Raw genomic sequence first — 20,947 nt, forward strand, 5'->3', positions numbered from 1 at the left:
AGCCTGTTGGTTCTTTACCGTCAGTGCTGCTGAAATGTGAGGTAATCTCAGGCTGCAGGTGGGGCACCCATGAGGTCGGCAAGGGGTCGCCGACACAGCAACCCAACCAGGCACTCGGTGCACGAATGACAAAGGAAATGTCAGAAACCTCTCTTTTCAGAAGGGGATTGCACAGCACCGTCCAGGACCAGCAAGAGGTTTCCTCCAAATCTCTTACCTACTGAAAAGGGCATCTGTCCAGGCCCCAGTCCTTGGGCCGAGGGGTCTCTGGGGGGAGACGGATGCAGAGAAAAACACCCCTCTGCCCAGGACACAGGAAGGCAGCAACGAGCATCGTGAGCACTGTGGACCGAGGTGACCCCAGGGCAAGTCCTCAGCCAGCTCTGGGCTGGAGGCCTCCGCTGGGGGCCAGCGGTGGGAGGTCTGCTAGGGCTGGGCCAGCAGCGGCTAGCCTTGGATGTGCCGCCGCCTCTCCTCCAGCCCTGAGGCTGAGCCTCCCGGGATGCCCTGGTGCGTGTTCAAGACATCCTGGATGGATCCTATTCAATGCACCCTCTACGAGATATGCAAACAGAACGGCAACTTCAACTAAGCGTGAACTAAATTTAAGGGAGAATTTTTTTTTAAAAAGTCTGCAAAAATGCTCATGAATAGAGGCACGGAGATGCTCCTGTCCAGTTCAGATTTATTTTGCCTCAGGAAGCAGTTCCCTGAGAAAGTTCTGACAGGTTTGGGTCCGTTGGAGGCTGGATCTGACACCCAGGCAGGGGCGCCACAGCCAAGAGTGCTGACCGCAGACGGGTTTCAAGTCCCCAGATGTTACCGTACGTGGGACAAATCTGGAACGGGGTAGCTCCGTGGTCCTCGGGTGTCACATGGCCGGGGCTGGGGGAATCCCTTATGGAGTACATTCTCCACTTGACTACGGTCCCCAGTTCACTCAGCTGCTTTCACAGAGAGACATTTGGAGTTGAGCCTCTGGCCACGTGAGGTGCCACGGAAGCTGAGGCTCACAGTATCACTGATGACGCTGTTGTTGTGGGGGGGTACAGCCTGAAGGGTGCTGCGCGTGCAGATCCCAGTGGACCACAGAACATCGACTGGCATCCGTAAAACACTTTCCGTTTCTTTCCCAAATCAGTGGCTTCCACCAATGCTGCCAAGGGCACTTGAGACATTTCTGCCACCAAGCATTACCAGAAAGCCTGCACAGAATGCTTTCTTAAGTGTTTGAAGATCCTGGAGAGTTTCCAGACAGCGGGGCCAGGACCAGGAAAGGGAAAGCCAGGGAGCTGGGCCTGACTCTGCTGCCGCTTGCTGACGGCATCTTCCAACGTGAAAGCCACAGTGACAGGCTGGGGGGCTGAGGAGGACCTCAGGCAGCTGCCCCAAAGTGGAACTCAGAGGCCAGCAGGGAGGAGGGGCCCTTGAGCACATCACAGACTTTGGACCGAACCAGAAACATTCATTTTCATTGTGAAAAAAGCCTAACCCTGGTTGGACTGAGCTGCCACTGCTTTGAGAAGCTGGAGTAAGTTAACTCTGGAAGGAACCAGGTCATCCAGAACCTGATCGTGTTTTTACATTAAAAAAAAAAAAAACTATCTAGTTTAGAAATGGAAAAAAAGGCACATAATAAGATTTGACTAAAAACCAGAGAAATAAAACAGTTTTATTAATAAAGTTATAAGACATAGTCTTTAAAACAAATATAATTAATATGTTCAAGATATTAAAAAATGGATAATTTCAGCAAATAACTGGAAATGAATGGAAATTCAAATGGAAACACAAAACAGTAGGGAAGCGCAACAAAGTAAAAAGTTGGATTTTTAAAAATTTTAATAAAATTGACAAATCTACGTATGACTCAAGAAAAAATAGAAAATCTGAATATAACTAATACAAGTAAAGAGATTGAAGTCATAATTATAAACTTCCCACAAAGAAAAGCTTAGAACCCAATTGTTCATGTGTGAATCCTACCAAACATTTAAAGACAAACTAACACCAAGCTTTCACAAACTCTCCCACAAAATAGAAAAAAAGCGGAAATTTTAATCATTCTGAGTTCAATGTTACCTTGATACCAAAAGAAAACTACAATCTAATATCTTTTAAGAAAGTGGACCAAAAATTCTCAAAAAAAATTTAAAAACTAACTAGCAAATGAATCCAGTAACATGTAGAAAGAAGTATGCACTGTGACCAAGTAGGATTTATCCCAGAAATTCAAGGTTGGTTTAATATCCAAAAATCAATCAGTATAATAATACCATATTAATAGCATAAGGGAACAGATACATGATAATCTCAATAGATACAAAAAGAGCATTTAACAAAACCTCACACTTTTTTATGATAAAAACAGTAAACAAACTAGAAATATAAGGAACCTTCACCAGCCTTTAAAAGGCATCTACAAAAGTCAGTAGTTCACATCATACTTGATGGTAAAAGATTAAATGATTCCCCCTGAGATTGGACACAAAACAAGGGTGTTTATACTTGCCAATTGCATTTAACATTGTACTGGAAGTTCTAGCTAGGAAAAGTAGGCAAGAAAATAGAATAAAAGGGTATCAATAAGAAGTAAAATTATCCCTATTTATAGGTTGCATGATCTTGTATATAGAAAACCTTTCAGAATACACACACACACACACAACTATTATAAGATGGGTTTAGCAAGCTTGTAAGACACAAGACCAATATCCAAAAATCAATATCCAAGAACCAATATCCAAAAATCAATTGTTTTCTATACTTAGGAATTATTATACAGAAATGGAATTAAGAAACCAATTCAATTTATCACAGCATCAGAAAGTATTAAAACCCTGCAATAAATTTGCCAAAAAGTGTGAGATTTATATTTATATAAAAAATACAAAGCATAGTTGAAAGAAATTAAAGAAGAGCTAAATAAGTGGAAAGACAGCCCCTGTCCATGTATCAAAAGGCTTAATATTTTTTTTTAAATGGTGCTCTTTCTTCAAATGAGTCTCCATTGGGTTCAATCCCTTCCTAAATCCCAGGCACCCCTTCCTCACAAGTGGACAAGTTAACCCTAAAATTTATTTAGAAATGCAAGTGATCTAGAGAATCCATAACAATATTGAAAAAGAATAAATTTGGACGACTCCCACTTGTTGATTTCAACACTGGCTCCATAGTTACTGTAATTAGGACACTGTGCACTGTCATAAGGATAGATGTGCGGACCAATGGGGTACAATTTATTGTCCAGAAATAACCCGTCACATTTATGCTAAGTTGGTTTTCTGGAGGGGCCCTAAGAAAGTGTAGCAGTAGAAAGAATAGTCTTTCCAACAGATGTGCCGAAAGCACGATGCTGAACTCACACCAGGCGTCGAAAGTAACTCAGAAGGAACCACAGACTTAATGTGAGTGATGAAACTATGAGTCTTAGAGAAAATCATACTAGTAAATGTACACAGACATGGATTCGGAAATGTTTTTATAGATATGAAACTAAATGCACAAGTGACAAAAGAAAAAAATAGATAAATTGGATTTCTTCAAAATTAAAAATGCTTTACTTGAAATACACCATTAAGAAAGGGACAAGAAAACCCACAGTATGGGGAAAATATTTGTAAATTATAGAGTGGATAAGGTACTTGCCAATCTAGAGTCTCTAGAGAACTCTTACAAATCAACCATAAAAAAACCTCAAGAAAACCAATTTAAAAATAGATAAATTATTTGAAAAGCCATTTCTCCAAAGAAGGAATACTAATGGCCAATAAGCACATGAAAAGATGCTCGACATCATTAGCCATTCACCACATGAAAATCCACGTCACACCGTGAAGATTGCTGCCGTCTGCAGAAAGGACAATAACAAGGCTGGAGAGACCACGGAGGACTCGCAGCCTCCCCACGGCTGGTGGGCATGAGGCGCTGCTAAGACAGTTCAGTGGCCCCTCCGGAAGCTACCGTGGCATCAGGGTAGGACTCGCAGCCACTCCCAGGTGTGGACCCACGTGAGAGTGATGTCGGTGCGGAAGCTCGTACACAGGTTCACGGCACCGTTCTTCAGGATCACGGTAAAGTGGAAGCAACCTAAATATCCACCGACTGACGGACACGTGGACAAGGTGTGGTGGTTTCATACCGTGGAATATTATTCAGCAGTGATCCACGGTCCACGGCACAACGTGGATGGACCTCATACACATGACACCCACTGGAGGAATACAGTCACCAAAGATCCTGTCCTGTCGGCAACGACGTGGATGGAGCTAGAGTGTAACCCTGAGGGAAGCAAGTCAGAGAAAGACAAACACCACATGATCTCACTCACGTGTGGGATTTAAAAAACAAAACAAATGAACCAACAAAGACANGAACCAAAAAAAAAAAAAAAAAAAAAAAGACTCTTAAATGCAGAGAACAAACGGGGGGTTGCAAGAGGGGCAGTGGGGGGGGCAGAGATTAGACGCCCTCGTGGTGATGACCTCCGAGTCCTACACCACTGCTGAGTCGCTGGCTGTACGCCTGAAACTAACACAACACTGCGTGTTAGTGAAACGTGAATAAATTACACATTAGTCAATCCTAAGGGAAAAAACCACATCCTGTAAGTGTTTTGTGGTGGGTCTTCCTTTACAAAGGTGACAGAGTGAGGACACAAAAGTCAATGCCATTGAAAGAAAAGTTAGAGCCACTCACAGTTCCCCTGGAAGCGAGAGGCCGGGCTCACGTGCCGGGGCCCCGGGGGCACCAGCGCTTGGTCAGGAAGCAGAAGGAAGAGCTGGCAGAGTTCAGGCCATGGTCTTCCTTAGGTTTCCACAGAACGGCAAGTGGTGCGGTGCCAGCTCCGCACCAGCTAGCGTGACGGCTGGGCTCTGACACCTGCCCTGGAGGCTGGAGGGTCCAGGCCGCTAGAGGGGATACAGCTCTGAGCGGCTGGTTGGCATGTCGCAGACACACTCCCCAGCACCCGCAGCCCCTAGTCGCTCGTTGGCCCACCAGATGGGCGGTCTCACCCCAGCAGGAAAGGGTTCAAAAAAACCAAACACCAAAACATCATAATTTACAGAAAATAAAAATCATATGGTATTATACAGGGATTCCAATTATGGGACGCGTCCAGAATTGGCAAATCCATGGACAGAGGACGTCTGTTAGTTGCCAGGGGCTGTGTGAGGAGAGAATAGACACCAGCTCCTGTCAGGTGCACGGTACTGCACAGTGTGCTAATCGTTGCAGTCCGTGAATGTACTAAGCAACACTAAATTATACACTCAAAACGTACAGGTCACATCTGAAGTTGACCATCGCACAGATGTGTTAAAGCAAAAATTTGGTAGAAAAATAGTATAACATAACAAAACACATATGTACAATTTTGGACAATGTAACTTTGAAGATGATATACTTTGACGTATTATAAGAAATAAATTATAGGAGACGTTGCAAGAGAAGACGGACCCTGGACAGGGTGAGCCATGAGCCATGTTTTCATAGGCACATTTCTGAAAACTGAATCTCAGATATGCATTTTTCATGCAGTGTGGCCCTTTTCTAGTTATTTAAGATTTTGAGGTATAATTACCTTACGTACATTCTTCACACTCCATGATTTCAGGTTTAGCTAAGTCCAATGGAATAACGCATCTAAATAAATGTTCAAACAAAGTGGGAAACCATATGGAACATTTAGGTAGAAAAATGACAGTTTGTGCAGAATTTAAGAAAAGCTTTATGCAATTAACACTGACATTCAAGGTCATCAAAACTTAGTATTTAAGGTAAATGAGAGTAAGACTTTTTACAGTCTGTTTGGCATATCAAAAAATTTTTTAATTAACATGAATTGTAACGTTGTTAAAATATAATAGTTTATATTTATGTAGAGCTTAGCATGTAAGAGTTACTTGAAATTTCATTAACGGTGTGTAAGATCTATTTTCGTAAATCTGAGTCTTTATTTTTCATGCAAAATTATTTATGGCTTTTGTATTGTCTCCATGGGCAGTAAACACTCCCAGTAATTACTTACTTATTTTTTGTTATTTCACTGCAGTGTAGTTGATACACAGTATTACATTAGTTTCAGGTGTACGACATAGTGATTCCACATTTATAGACATTGTGAAATGGTCACGAGGATAAATGCGCCACCACCTGTCAGCACACAAAGTTGAGACGAAATTAGCAGTGTTCCCTGTGCCCCGCACTGCACCCCCATCTGACTTATTTTCTACCTGGAAGTTTACACCCCCCACTCGCTTCCCCTATTTGCACACCCCTCATCCCTCCCCTCTGGCAACCTCCAGATTCTTCTCTGTATTTGAAAGTCTGTTTCTGTTTCTGTTCTGTTTGTTCGTTTCGTTTTTTAGATTCCACATCTGAGTGGAATCCCACGCCATTTGTCTTTCTCTTAGTTATTTCACTTGACATAATACCATTGATTTTGGAATGGTTGAAACACACGGGTGGAATTTTATTTAGTAAACACGATCATCGCTGAGTGAAGTACAGAGTGTGCGTTAGGCATATTTTTTCTGTGCCGTGGCTTCAGCTGATGAGTGAATGACAGTGTATCCCCCCCGCCTCATGTCATTTGAACGTGTAGTTGTTGAGGGAGGTGAGAAAGAAGATCCGTGCCTCCTGGGCTGTCCTGCTCTACCCAGAGACACAGGGCACTTGTGCACGAGCCCCGTTCGCCCCTTGGACCTCAGTTACTGGCAGGTTCCTCTCAGTTCTTATTTCATTCTTCTGTTCTTTTGTAACGTTAGAAAAAAGCAGTTTCTGCGGTGATTTTTATTTCTTTGAGTCCCATGTTGACTTTATTTCAAGAGAAACACCAGACTATTGAAAATATGACAGAATTTTGAACACCAGGACCAAAAATGCATGTTTCCTAGAGATTTCTCTTTTCCTCCAGCCGTGGAGAACCATTGTGATCCCGAAAGCTGAGATCCCTGCACATATCCTCGAAGTAAAAAGAGACATCACACTAGTAGCAGAGATGACCACTGCCCGATATTTAACATCTCATTTCTAACTAAAAGTGTTCTTCCTGTAATTCTGAGATGCATTTAATATGGAAGAAATAACCACATTGCTGAGGTATCCAAGATTCCACATCCAGCATGAACGTGCTTCACACGTTTGTGTTGTCCTGCTCTGTCCCTGCAGCTTTGTCTAGTCATTCTGAATTCCTACCTTCCTACCTGCTTACGGCTGCGAAGGGAATGCACTTCACTCCGTTTTCCTTTTTCTTACCTTTTTTTTTTTTNTTTTTTTTTTTTTTTTTTTTAGCTCCTACAGACTACAGATTATGAATGACTTTAGAAGACTCTTTTCTTTAAAGAAAGAGAATGCAGAACTCTGCAGGTGCAAATTGCAATGTTTCCAAGATTGAGATTTTCACTTATTTTCCCCCAATATTATTGTTTTAACTAATATCTTTAATTTGATAAATGGATGTACCCTTATAATTGCCTCATCAACAAAGCGATTAAATATACCCTCACCCTAAAAAGTGTCCTCCATACCTCTTGTCCCCATACCCCACCCCCAAGGCAGCCAGCCCCCCAATTTTTGTAACCTTGAGGTACTTTGTCGTGTTGTAGAACGCAAATAATTCTGGGTCCTTCTGCCCAATGTGAGACTAATCCACGTTTTGGGGTGTTTCGGTTACTTTCCCCTTTTAATTTCTGAGCACTCCTCTATGTATGGACACAACAGGAATCATGTGTCCTCTCTCCAGTTGAAGGACACTTGGGTGGTTCTGGTTTGGGGACCCAGAGTAAAGCTGTCTGAGTGGTATTGGACAGTCTTGTGTGGACCTGTTTCTGGTTCTCTTGCGCAGAGACCCAGGAGTCGTATTTGTAGCTGGCTAAGCCTGGGGGTATAGTCAGTATTTTAGACACTGACAGAGAGTCCTCCACTGTGGTTTTGCCCTTTCGCGTCTCCAGCAGCCGTGCTGGGGAGTTCTACGCACTCCACACCCTCCCGGCTCCCAGGATGGGTAGCTGAGTGGTAGACGTTCCGACAGATGTGAGGGTTTCTAATTTTATGACCCCAGAGAATAATGACATCGGACATTTTCTCATAGCTTATTGTGATTATCTTCTTGGGAAAAGTTCAGAACGTTTGCCTGTTTTTTCAGGACTGCACTGCCGCATTCAGTTTGTAGTTGCTGAGTGCTGAGCGTTCTGTCTACACTTAGGTATGTGGGTTGGAGTAGCAAATAGTTTTTCGCAGTGTGTTTGTCGTCTTTCTGTTCTTTAAATAGTGTCTTTTGCAGAGTGAAAGTTTTTATCTTAAGGAAAACCAATTTATCATTTTTTAAAAGAAACTGTGCTATGGAACAAAGATCCCTCACCTTAAAAAAAAAAAAATCCAATCGTTCCAGCACAGTTTTTGGAAAAGACAGTCCTTTCCCACTCAACTTTCTGCACCTTTATAAAAAAGCAGTTGACCACATATGACTGAGTCAACTTCTGGACTTTTTCTGCTCCACTTGTCTATTTAATTTTCTTTACTCAGTGCTGTTTTAAGAACTTTAATTTTGTAATAAACAATCAGGTTGGGTAAAACAAGTCATGCAAAAGAAATACAATGGATTTTGTATATTGACTGGATTGTATATTCTGAAAACTTGCTAAAACCACATACTGGTTCTGCACCACATTTTAGATTCCAATGGTCGTCTACGTGGATGACCGTGTGATTTGTGGCTAAAACCATCGCTTCTTCCTTCCTGATCCAGTTCCTTTTATTTCATCTTCTTGCTGTATCGCCTTGGCCAGATGCCGTCCGTGATGTTGAGTGGATGCAGTGAGAACAGGCAGCCTTGCCTTGTTTCCCCATCTCAGAGGGAAATCATTCCGTCTTTCACCTTTACATATGATGGTACTTGCAGGGTTTTTTAAATAAATGTCCTGTTCTTTGGTTGTTGAGACTTTTTTTTTTTTTTGGTTTAATCAGGAATGAATGTTGGTTATTGTCCAAAACTTCTTTGCATTTATTTTGGTGATTGTGTAGTTTAGCATTTGAACATTCTTAGTATGTTCATATGTGAAACACAAAAGTTGAATTTCTGACGTTAAACCAACACGGCATTCATGGGATGAGTCCCACCTGGTTCTGGTGTACTAACCATTTCATAGATTGCTGTATTTTATATGCTTACATTTTGTTTCATCTACATTCCTAAGATAGATAGGTCTGTATCTTTTTTCTGTTAAACTGTTTGCATTGTTTTGTTATCAGGATGTAGCTAGCCTCATGGAGTTTGTTGGGAATTATTTCCTCCACTTCCTAGAGAGTTTGTGTGGAACTGATGTTAGTTCTTGCACAAATTTTTGATATATTTTATTTGTAAAATCCTTGAACCTGTAATTTTCTTTGTGAGAAATTTTAAAATACAAATTCAGTTTCTTTAACAGATATTAGGGTGGTTTGAGTTACCTGTTTCTTCTTAAATGAAATTTATTAGTTTCTTTCAGATGTCCGTGTCATCTAAATAAATCTAAAACTGACTGGAATAAAGTTTTTCATAATGTTTCTTTATTACCCTTTGGTCCCAGTAGCAATGTCCCCTCTTATTCCTGATATTAGTAATTAATTAGTAATTAAACTGATTAATTAATTAGTAATTTAAAAAATTAGTAATTCTCTCTTTGTTCCTGATTACTCCAAATAGAAGCTTATCAGTTTTATAGATCTCAGGAATAACTCTTGGTTTTATTTCTTTTTCTCCATTGATTTTCTGTTTTCTCTTTCATTACTTCCATTTGATCTCTATTATTTCCTTACTTCTGTCTAAGTGGGGGGTTTATATTTACTTCTTTTTCTAGCTTCCTTAGGTCAGAAGCTAAGCTCACTGATTTGAGAACTCTCTCCTCTGACATTACTACATGTTCCCAATCCCCCCTCCCAATTTTATCAGTGACATCCACTAGTCTTGGTAAGTTGTGCTTTCACTTTTGTTCAGTTAAAAAGCTTTGTAATTTTCCATTTGATCTCCCTTTTATCAGTGACATCCACTAGTCTTGGTAAGTTGTGCTTTCACTTTTGTTCAGTTAAAAAGCTTTGTAATTTTCCATTTGATCTCCCTTTTATCAGTGACATCCACTAGTCTTGGTAAGTTGTGCTTTCACTTTTGTTCAGTTAAAAAGCTTTGTAATTTTCCATTTGATCTCCCTTTTATCAGTGACATCCACTAGTCTTGGTAAGTTGTGCTTTCACTTTTGTTCAGTTAAAAAGCTTTGTAATTTTCCATTTGATCTCCCTTTTATCAGTGACATCCACTAGTCTTGGTAAGTTGTGCTTTCACTTTTGTTCAGTTAAAAAGCTTTGTAATTTTCCATTTGATCTCCCTTTTATCAGTGACATCCACTAGTCTTGGTAAGTTGTGCTTTCACTTTTGTTCAGTTAAAAAGCTTTGTAATTTTCCATTTGATCTCCCTTTTATCAGTGACATCCACTAGTCTTGGTAAGTTGTGCTTTCACTTTTGTTCAGTTAAAAAGCTTTGTAATTTTCCATTTGATCTCCCTTTTATCAGTGACATCCACTAGTCTTGGTAAGTTGTGCTTTCACTTTTGTTCAGTTAAAAAGCTTTGTAATTTTCCATTTGATCTCCCTTTTATCAGTGACATCCACTAGTCTTGGTAAGTTGTGCTTTCACTTTTGTTCAGTTAAAAAGCTTTGTAATTTTCCATTTGATCTCCCTTTTATCAGTGACATCCACTAGTCTTGGTAAGTTGTGCTTTCACTTTTGTTCAGTTAAAAAGCTTTGTAATTTTCCATTTGATCTCCCTTTTGACTCGGGTTATTTAGAAGAATGTTACTGCGTTTTCAAATATTTTGGTATTTTACGGATATCCTTCTGTTACGGATTTATAACTTCATCCTGTTATTTGTTTGTTTCAATTATTTTTTAAGGGGGGGCAGAAGGAGAGGGAGAGAGAGAATCTTAAACAGGTTCCACACTCAGCACAGGGCTCGATCTCACGACCCTGAGATCACGACCTGAGCTGAAATCAAGCGTCAGACACTTGAAGGTTGGAGCCACCCAGGGTCCTAACTTCATTTTGGATAAGAGCATACTCTGTATGATGCGACCTCTTCTACGATCATTGAGATGTGTTTTATGGACATGGCGTAGTCTACCTTGTAAATGTTCTGCGTGCAGTTGGGAGGAACCATGTTCTGCTTTGCTGGGTGGGATGTTCTAGAATGAAAATTAGGTCAGTTACCTGACAGCATCGTTCACTCCCCCACGAACTCCCTGATCTCTTCGTCTGCTTGTTCCGTTCCATCCCTGCTGGGTGCCTGACCGACGGAAAGTGGGCAATAACCCAGCCATTCTGCTGTGTGTGCAGCTGGGTCCAGCCTCTGCTGGAGACAGATTCCTGCTCACGACTCACTTATGAAGAAAACGCCATGGGCGCCAGCGCTCCTCCAGGCTGGTGCGGATCCGGAGGCCCCCATCTGTGCCCCTCTTACTGCGGCTTCTCTGATGGCTCTCTCCTTCTGAGCCTTGCACGCCCCTGCTCCAGGGCGCCTGCCACCTTCCCGTCTGTACCCACTGCCTTCATTTCCACACGGGCTTTGCCATCTCAGAGCTGTGGAAGCCCGCGTGCAGGGACACACACGTGCGAGACACTCTTCTCCCGGGTGCCCTCCAGCTTGCCGGGCCGTCTGAAGCTACAGGTGTGTGTTCACGTGAAGCTGAGGCTGACTTGGGCAGGAAGCCTTCCCAGGGCCATCGGAGATCAGAAGGACGGTGGGCATGACGGGTTCGACGTGCCTTTACAGGCCGGGCATTGGTGCCTCTGTCCGTTGTCCTTTGACAAAGGTGCTTGCAGCTACAGGGCCTAGCGGGTGGGGTCCCACCGGATGCCGCAGCTGCCCGCACCCTGCCTTGTTTGGAACGCGTGTCTGGAACACTGACCTCCATCCACTTCCCATCTCGGCTGGTGTCCAGCTTGTCCAGCTTGCCCCTGGGGGCATGGAAACTGACAGTGCCCCAGCGTTCGGAGGGGTGGAGACCTCATGCCCTGGAGACAGCAGGGGGGGCGTTTCTGAACGTGCAGCAAGGTCTCTGGGAGAGAGGAAGAGAGGCTTGTAAACCCTACTGTCCTACTGCGTCCTTCCGGGGGGGGGGTCTTTGCCCCAGGAGGGGCCGGGGCTCACCGCAGAGGGAAAGGAGCAGGCAGAGCTCAGCCCCTCCTGTGTGAGGGGCGTGGCAGCAGGAGAGCTGGGTCCAGGATGAGACACAGCCAGTGCGAGGGCCGCACACACCACACAAGCGCCCACCCCACCGTGGTGGGGGCCTGGACGAAGACCCCGCCGCGTCGGCACTAACACCCAGCCTTCATCTCACGAGTTGTAGAGCGCAGGAAATGTTCCAGTCCTCTAAGTAAACCTCGGCCAGGCGTAAAGTCGCAGGGGAAACTGAGGCACAGGAGAGTCACGTGACACCTGGGGGGGGAGCTGCTTCCTGACCCTTCCCGGGCTGTCGGGTGCATTATAATTTGTGTGCAAGGCCAGACTCACCATCTTCTAACTGACCAGCATCGACTTCCAGTCCCTCGGAAATCAGGAATCTGGCAGTCCTGCTCGACAGCCCCTGGACCCGCCATCCAGGTCTCTCAGGGGTCAGGAGAACTCAGTGAACACTGGCAGGCGCCTTCCCGAGTTCCCACTGCCACTGGAGGTGCAGCTGGCCGAGTGCCCACGAGGAAAGGCCAGCAAGTCTGCAAGTGAGGGACTCTGCCTGCCCTGGGGACCCCTCCTCGGTCCCAGCCTCCCTCCTCCATGGGCACTGTTTTCATTTTCATGCCTAGTTCTCTCTTACCTGGATTTCTTACAGGCTGATGACGCATCTCTCTCTTCAGCTGCTCTCCTCGCTCAAACGACAGGGAGGAGAAGGCCCGGACAGACCTCTGCTCTTTGGGACCCTGGTTCTCCAGGGCTGCTCCGCGGGCCATGGCGCAGGGCTCAACAGGACAGCAGGGAGTAAACCCTCAGCTCGGTCGGGGTCTGGCTAACCGCAGACCGTCCGGGGGAAAGCCGCTTGGGGTTCCTGGTGGGGGTGTGTCTGCTGTTGTACTGCCTCCCACCAAACCCCCGGATTGTGAGAATGAGGCAGTGGTTCACACGTTTCATGGATCTGCGGCACAGGCAGGAGGAGCCTCTCAAGCTGGAAACCGCAGGGTTCTGTGCCCCGGCCCCGGCCCCGGCCCCGGCCAGACTTCTGTCTCTGCCGCAGACCACATGCTGTGGCCAGGCTGCCTGACACTGGCGAGCAGAATTTTTCACTTCAGCTTTTCCCGGAAGAAACAAAATACAACGTTTTGCAGCATGAACTTGGTGAAGAAGAAATTAGAACTTTGAAGGCGTCATTCGAGGCTGGCACTCGAGTCTGCTCTCCGTGCACAGCAGAGGACGAGTGACTGGGAAAAGCACTCCTGAAGGGCACAGCCAGTCGTGGTGTGGTCATCGAGGGGAGTAAAGGAGAGACGCACCTGTCTGCACTGCAATGTGAGCAGGTGCTGATCGCAGGTGTGCGGAGCTGGCTCCAGCCCTCCCATGCGCTGAGCAGAGAAGGCATCACATCTATCTCTCGCCTCCAAACCCTGCTCCCCCAACACGAGGCTTCCGGGGTCAGTCCACACACACCCTGCACGCAGAAGTCTGTGGGCCTCCGGCTTCCCGAGTCGCAAGTGTTCCGTCTGCTTATTGAGTTGTGGGAAAGGCAGGAACAGAAGCTCTGGTCCTGTGGTCAGTGTCTGACTGCTGTGGGCAGAGCTTGTGTCCTGAGACGTCATGCGTCTCACTGGGCACAGACATCCTGCAGCTGTCGGCGACCCCCGTGGCGGGCGGGCGTCTGGGGTAATCACGCCTCCAGCCCCGGGCCCCACTGAAGTCCTCACAGGTGGATGTGCGCCCCTTCGCCGACACCACCCCTTCACCGGAGGAGACCGCCCTGCTGTCTTGAGTGCCTTAACAATCCGGTTTCACGCATGTGATTCAGATCATAGGAGCCCCCTCTCGTTGACGTGCCCAGAGGGGGTGAGTGGCCTGCGAGGCAAACGGCCTCGGAGCCCATGCCTGGTCCACCTCACCTGCCAGGGACGCTTCCCACGTGCCACCCACACCATCTGCACATTCAAACCTCCAGAGGTACGGGCGTTTCTGCCAGTCCCCCTCAAGCCCGCTCAGTGGGCAGTTTCTGGACCAAGAGCCCAAATCTGACTGCAGCATTGCAGGGCAGGGTAGAGCAGGGAGGCTCCCAGGGGGTCCTGGGGCTCAGACCCACCTGGTTTTCTCAGGGAAGGAGGATGAAGGGGCCGAGCTCCGGATGACCCCACACACAGAGAGGCTCTGGGGTGACCAGCCTCATCTCCTGAGAGAAGGCAGAAGGAAGCCACCAGAAGGGAATGTTTCCCAAGGTCACTGTGTTGCGTCCCCACCCACCGGGGTCCTTCCCCATCGGCCGCAGGGGGCATCTGACCACTGGTGGGTCTCCCCGGGCCATGTACAGGGCTGGGGTCCTGGCATCAGGCCAACTGCCTGGGTTGTTGTCTCCAAAAACCATGTGGAAATTAAGTAATAAACTGTATACAGATTCAAAATGGGAGCAAAAGTACCCACCTGGAGGGACTGTGCCCCAAGTGCCTAAAATCCCATGTAGGTGTCTGTCATTCAGCCTTCTCTGCACATTTGTTTGCTNTTTTCCCCCCCCCCCCCCCCCGCGCTCTGCAGCTGGTTCCCTCCTTCCTGCAGTCTTTCTCATTTACATTTAATTTGCACTTCCCTCCAAGACAAATAGGCAATTATTTATAAAGCAAATGGATCAGACAAATGCCAGTAGAGATGGTGGGGATATGTGGTGACCACTCAGGGGCGCCATCCCGGACGCAGTGAGAAGGGGGACCAGGACCAGGGCCGTGAGCCCCGAGGGCGCCCAAACCACCCTGTGTTTTGGGAAGGGCAGTTTGACTCATTCCAACTTCAGAAAACATGCGGGCAGAGTGGAAACTGGACTGGGAGCGCCCTGGGGGCGGGCAAGTTCCCCTCACCCGCCAGGCCTCCTCCTAAGTGTCTTGCCTGTTCCATGGCCCAGTCTTTTCTATTCCCCGTGTTTCCTCTGTCAGTGGCGTAAACCGTTGTTTCAGGACAGTCTCCAGCCTTACGGATGTTTAGATATGTAACGTTCACAGCAGCCCCAGAGTGAAGCAGCCCAAACCCGACTGCCGAGTGGCCACCCATCACTGAGGGAACGTTCCTCCTTTCTTCCATGAGTCACACCCCGTGTCTTCCCATGCCGTGACAACAGGCCTGGACGGTTCTCAGGTTCCTGGTGGCCGGCTGAGTCCTGCCCTGGCCATCACTCCCACGATGGGGACGGCAGCCACGGAGACCCAGAGGGTCCTCTGCGCACTGAGCTTCACCAGCGGCTTTGCAGGTGTAAGGACAGCACGAAGACACATCACGGTTCCCCAGAAGCAGAGCCGAGGTCCCTGCAGGGGCAGTAGCTGACCTGGGGGCAGGTCCAGGATGCAGCGGGTCCCGTGAGAATGTGTCCTCCTCCAGCTGCACGTTGCAGCAGCCTCGTGCACAGAGCGTCCTCAGGGCCAGCCAGGTGAGGATGCTGGGCCGTGGCCCCCCTCCCTGGCCGTGGCCCCGGGGCATTGACACCTGGCCCTGGGTGCCTCCCGCTGAAGGTCTGCTGGCTTGGCCGCGAGCATCGGGGACCAAAGGCCTTAAGCAGAAACAGCGGTTCTGGAGACTCCAGCCAGCTCTCTCTCCATCCAGCAGGCAGGCTTTCCTTGGGCTGGCTCACAGCACTTCGTACAAATAATTCACCTAAAAAATGAAGGAACGCTCCTTGGAAGGGCAGGCTCTCCAGCAAAGGTCCACAGGGGTGCCTGGATTAATCACATGAACAGGACAAGCCCGTGATTCTCTGGGGATGGCTTCCACATCTGCGTGTCTCTAATGGAGCTTACTTGGTGCAGGAGTCAGCGTCCCCCGAGGCCGGGGCCACACTCTTTGGGGGGGTTGCCAGCCCTCGTGGGGGCCACCCAGGAGTCGGGAAGGGGCCTGGCATGGGTCCGTGGCTTGCTTTTGTGCTGCTCGTGGTCCCCAGACTCCTTGATCCCAGGAACTGGGTCCACTTTCCCTCTGGAATCATCTGCAGACAAGTTCCATTTTACAGCCAAGCCTAGTTGCCCAAATCAAACATTTTGGATTTTTTGCTAAAAACCGGCTGATGTTTTATTAAACCAGTGAGTGTCCTGCTCCTGAGCCCCCCTCCCCAGAGGCGTTGTACGGACCTTGGTGTGTCCACGGCCAACCCGCAGTTCCCGGGCAGGCACTGGTTTGTGTCTGCGTGTGGGGACGATGGTGGAGTTTCCTGACTGCTCATCCCGTTGGGCCCCCCTGACAGCATCACCCCCACCACAGCTCCGCACAGTGGAAAGAGCAGTTTCAGATGAGAAAGCCGCTATGCCCTCCTCGCCACGCACATGCTCACGTGCACTTTTCAGTGGGTTCAGCGAGCACGCGGCCAGCCTCACATGGAATCCCACCCTGTCCTCCGGTGGGCGCCCGAGCCCCCCGCCAGCAGTGCGTCGTCCTGGAGACCGAGAACTCGGGTGTTTCTGCTGTGGTGTCTTATCACTTTGAGTAGATCAGCCACAGACTGTTGGTCCGTTCGGCCGTGGATGGACCGTGGGATTACCTCAAGTGGTTGACACCAGAAATAAAGCTGACCCGGATGCCTGTTCAGAAGCTTCTGTGCCTGGGAGAGGACCTAATGTGTTAAGTTTGTCTTTGTTATTTTTCAGTTGTAGGAGTTCTCTGTATCTTCTGGATAAAATTCTAAACAAAACAGACTAAAGACGCTTAACTTCAAGGAGGAAACATTAGAGCACCCTATGCACTTGGGGTAGACGGAGATTCCTAAAATAGGACAGGAAGGAGCAATCACGACTTGGACTTCATCAGAATTAAAACTTTTCTCTTTGATGGTCGCCACTCACAAGGAGGAAAGCCAAGCCGAGGGCGTGGAGAATTACTCACAGTGTGTGTGTCTTGCAAGGAACTTGTTTGTCCAATGTGTAGAGAGCCGCTCTCGTTAGAATGTCGGTCTCCTGAGCGCCTGGCCACGTTCTTCTTGGAAGTGTTGGCCACATCCTGAGTCTTGGGATGGGTCCTCCTGCCGCTGGTCTGGGTGGGTGGCAGGGACGTGGTGTGTGTCCCCTTCCAGTTACCAGGAGAAAGGGGAGGGGATCTGAGATGAAGGGACAGTTTTCTACTCTCTGATGATGGTGATGTGGGCCTGGACCCCTCAATGGTGAGGACTGACTTGAGGGACACCTTGAGAGCCATCAACGTGGTTTCTCCCCAAACGTCCCCCCACCAGCATCAGCATCCAGCCACAGAGCTGCCCAGCTGCCTCCCCTGTGGTGTGTGCCCAACGGGATTCTCTCCTTGGGGAGTTGCCCCTGGGAATTGTCCCCTGAGGAAGAGCTGCTCCTTTCTCCTGAGCCTCTGTTTGCTTGATTGCTCATTTCTTTTTTTTTTTTTTTAGGATTTTATTTATTCCTTTGAGAGTGAAAGAGAGAGAGTACAAGTGGGGTGAGGGGCAGAAGGAGAAGCAGGCTCCCCGCTGAACAGAGAGCTTGATGCAGGACTTGATCCCAAGACCTCGAGATCATGACCTGAGCTGAATGCAAACGCTTCACCGACTGAGCCGCCCAGGCGCCCCGCTCATTCCTTTTCACCAGTATAAACTCGCAGATGTTCACACTCTAAGGCGTAAAACGCATTTGTTTTTTATTTCACTGCTCAGTTGTCCTAGAGTTGGCCAACCTCAGGTCGGATCTTCCGTTCTTTCAACAAGGCTCCCTTCTCCGAGCACTTCCTACATTTCGGTGCACAAGATGCTGAAAGTTCATCTTGTGTTCTTTACGGGATCAACCACTTCTCAAGGACCCCAGATCACTGTGCAGGAGAACACGGTGCAGAAGCTAAGGGCCGGTGTGGGTTGTGGCTACCGGTGCCATCGCCAGCAGCCCTCCCAGCCGTCAGACCTGCACCCTATGCCTTGAGATGCTAAGCCGTGTGGGCACACGTATCTGCAGGTCTGTATCCCTTTACACCCACATTAAACCCCCAGTGTTTACCCGTGCTCTGTAATATCTTGACTAATTGGCTCAGGTCTAGTTCACATGCAGGGTAGCTCTAGGGTTGCAAACCCGCAGGCCTCAGGAGACTGCCCCGCTTAGGCGGGTCTAGGTTCTCACTGGCCCTGGACCCTGGATGCACGATGCTCCCCCGACCGCCAGGGGGTGCTGCCCGTCTGGGAAGTGGCCAGGCTCGCATTGGCCTTGAATTACGCTCAGGCTGGTTTCCGTTGCTTATTTCCGGGGTAGCTGGAGGGATGTGGGCCGTCCCCTCGGTTGCTACAGTCAGGGCCATAAAAAGCAGCGTGCCACCCCCTCTGCACCTGCCCAGCCCCCTGCCCTGTGCTCCCCGCCCTCGGCCGGTCTCTACAGCTGCTGGCGCACCCTCCCCGTTAATCTTCAGGAAGGACAGATGGCAACCCCCCGTCCTTCCCCGCGGAGTAGATGCGACTGGGCTTCACGCATCCAGGTGACCGTGGGTCCTGGAGATCCGTCCACATCCGAGCACGGGCCTGCCCTGCGACGCGCCGTGCTTCATGCACCCGCTCTCCTGTGCGCCCGCGGCGGCTGGTTCGTCAGTTGGGATTCTGTCTGTGCATCACTGTTTTGACTTGTTCTGGGGTTGGTTTCTGTTTTTGTCGTGCCTTTAAAAGACTAGCGGTCAGGTGTATCCTTCTCCCCCGTCTGGCCTCCGGATTTTGTGTCACGGTGAGAAGAGCGCTGTCTGCACCGTGGCAGAGAGGACTGTGCCCTTCCTCTGGCGTCTCTGCAGCTGCACATTCACCAGAATCCCTGACCCACCGGGAGGTCGCGCTGTGAACGTGTAAAACGCGGATTTAACCTCAGCGCCTTCCCACTGGCTGCCCAGTTGTCTCAGGGCGGCTTAGCAAGGTGTCCGTCCTCACCTCAGGGCTTGGAGACCCCGCCTCTGTCACACTGAATTTGCACATGTCCTCGGGTCTATTTCTGGATTTTTCCCACAATCCACGCTGTTGTCATTGCCCTCGCGGTCCTTTGCCTGCTTCCCCTAACCACCGCCACTTCTCAGATCCTTTATTCATTCGATTGTTCTCGTGCTCTGGGGTGTTCGCGCCTTCTGAGACAGCCTTTACTACATTTCCACCTCAGTCTGTTCTCCCCTGGACATTGTGTAGTTTATTCTTTCTTTAACAGACTGATTTTGGAACAGTTTTGGGTTTGCAGTAACACAGAGTGGGAACTGGGAGTCCCCACGCACCACACCCTCCTACTCCCACACACGGAGTCCCCACGGCTGTGAAAACCTCCCGGTAGCACAGTGGTACGGCTCGTGCACTGCAATCAATGAGCCAATACTGATGTGCTGGTTACTTAGAGCTCAGAGTCCACGTCGGGCTCACCCTTGGTGTTGTGCATCTTGGGTTTTACCAAATACATTTGTATCCACCTTAACACACCATACACATGGTTTCACTGACCTAAAGATCCTTTGTGCTCATCTTCCCTGGCCCCCCAGTCCCCAGCTCCTCCCCACCTTTCCCCAGACCCCCAGCCCCGGCTCACCCTCCCCAGACCCCCAGCCCCTGGCAACCACTGATCTTCTAATGCCTCCCTGGTTCTGCCTTTTCCAGATGTTGTAGACTTGGGGTCACACAGTGTGCAGACTTTTCAGGTGGGCTTCTGTCACTTAGTGAAATGCATTTAAGGTTCCTCCATGTCTTTTTGTGACTTGGTGGCTCATTTCTTTTTATCGCAGAATAACATTCCACTGCCTGGATGGACCACAGTTTATTAACCCTTGATGCTGAAGGGTACCTTGTTTGCTTCCAGTGTTTGTCAATTGGAAACGACGGTGCTCTAAATATTTGTCTGCAGTACTTGGTTAAATGCCAGGGATCGGAACTCCTGGATCCCGTGGTGAAAGTGTGTTTGTTCTGTGAGAACCCGCCAGGCAGTCTTCCCTCCTGCGTCCCCCAGCAGTTAGTCCTCGCCAGCACTTGGCGCTGTCAGGGCTCTGGATTGGGGCCTTCCTAATAGCCACGGTATTTATTCTCTATTTTAAAGATAACTTTGTCTTTTTCTTCCATTTGCGTCCTGTTTTTTCTCATAACTCTGTGTTTGGCCCATTGCTGTTCGTAACTCCAAGCTTGTGATTCCAGGTGGTATTTCAGACTCTCAGAGGTTTGTTTTGGGGCCTTATTTTCTGTGGTTCCCTTTTGCTTCATAGCTGTTTTTAGGATGTAGGGATGTTCTTCAGTTACTTTTTGTGAATATTTGTTTCCTGATTTTCTCAGTGACTCTGCCTGTGTTTTACTCTCCTCTCACTGGTTTGGTGATACCAGATTCTTCCAGCTTATGGGCGTCCAGTCCCCACCTCTGTAATCCCAGCTGACCAGCACTTGCTGCCCACTGTTGGTGTCTGCTGTGCACGTGGGAGGAGGGCTGGGGGTCCTCTGGGACTGCACTCTCTCCAAGCCTGGGTCTGTCCCTTCATGGTGGGAGCTTGAGGTGGACTCCCCCTTCCAGTCACACTCCTGTCCCCTCTCCTGGACTCTGCAGCACCCCTAGGAGTTCCCTGCTCCGTCCCCCTGGTTCTCTGTTCAAGGCTAGGGTCACAGGGGGCATTGGTCCCATGCCAGGTGGCTGCCCTTTCTCCTCTGGTCCTCATTTGTCCTCGTCTCCCAGCAGTGGGGGTGCACTTTGTTGCCGCATGAACCCTTCTTCACCTTGGGGGTGGGGTTTGCTGTTGTCATCCCACCCCAGATGGCCTCGCCATCCACTG

General features: G+C 48.4%; 1 protein-coding gene across 1 annotated transcript in view; it reads left to right on the plus strand.

Annotated features, from left to right (window-relative positions):
• The window catches only part of LOC105238023 (contactin-associated protein-like 4), a 97,713-nt gene that overhangs the window by 23,983 nt on the left and 52,783 nt on the right, over positions 1 to 20,947 (plus strand).

Source organism: Ailuropoda melanoleuca, chromosome 8, assembly GCF_002007445.2.
Source record: "Ailuropoda melanoleuca isolate Jingjing chromosome 8, ASM200744v2, whole genome shotgun sequence".
In the NCBI taxonomy this organism is placed as follows: domain Eukaryota; kingdom Metazoa; phylum Chordata; class Mammalia; order Carnivora; family Ursidae; genus Ailuropoda; species Ailuropoda melanoleuca.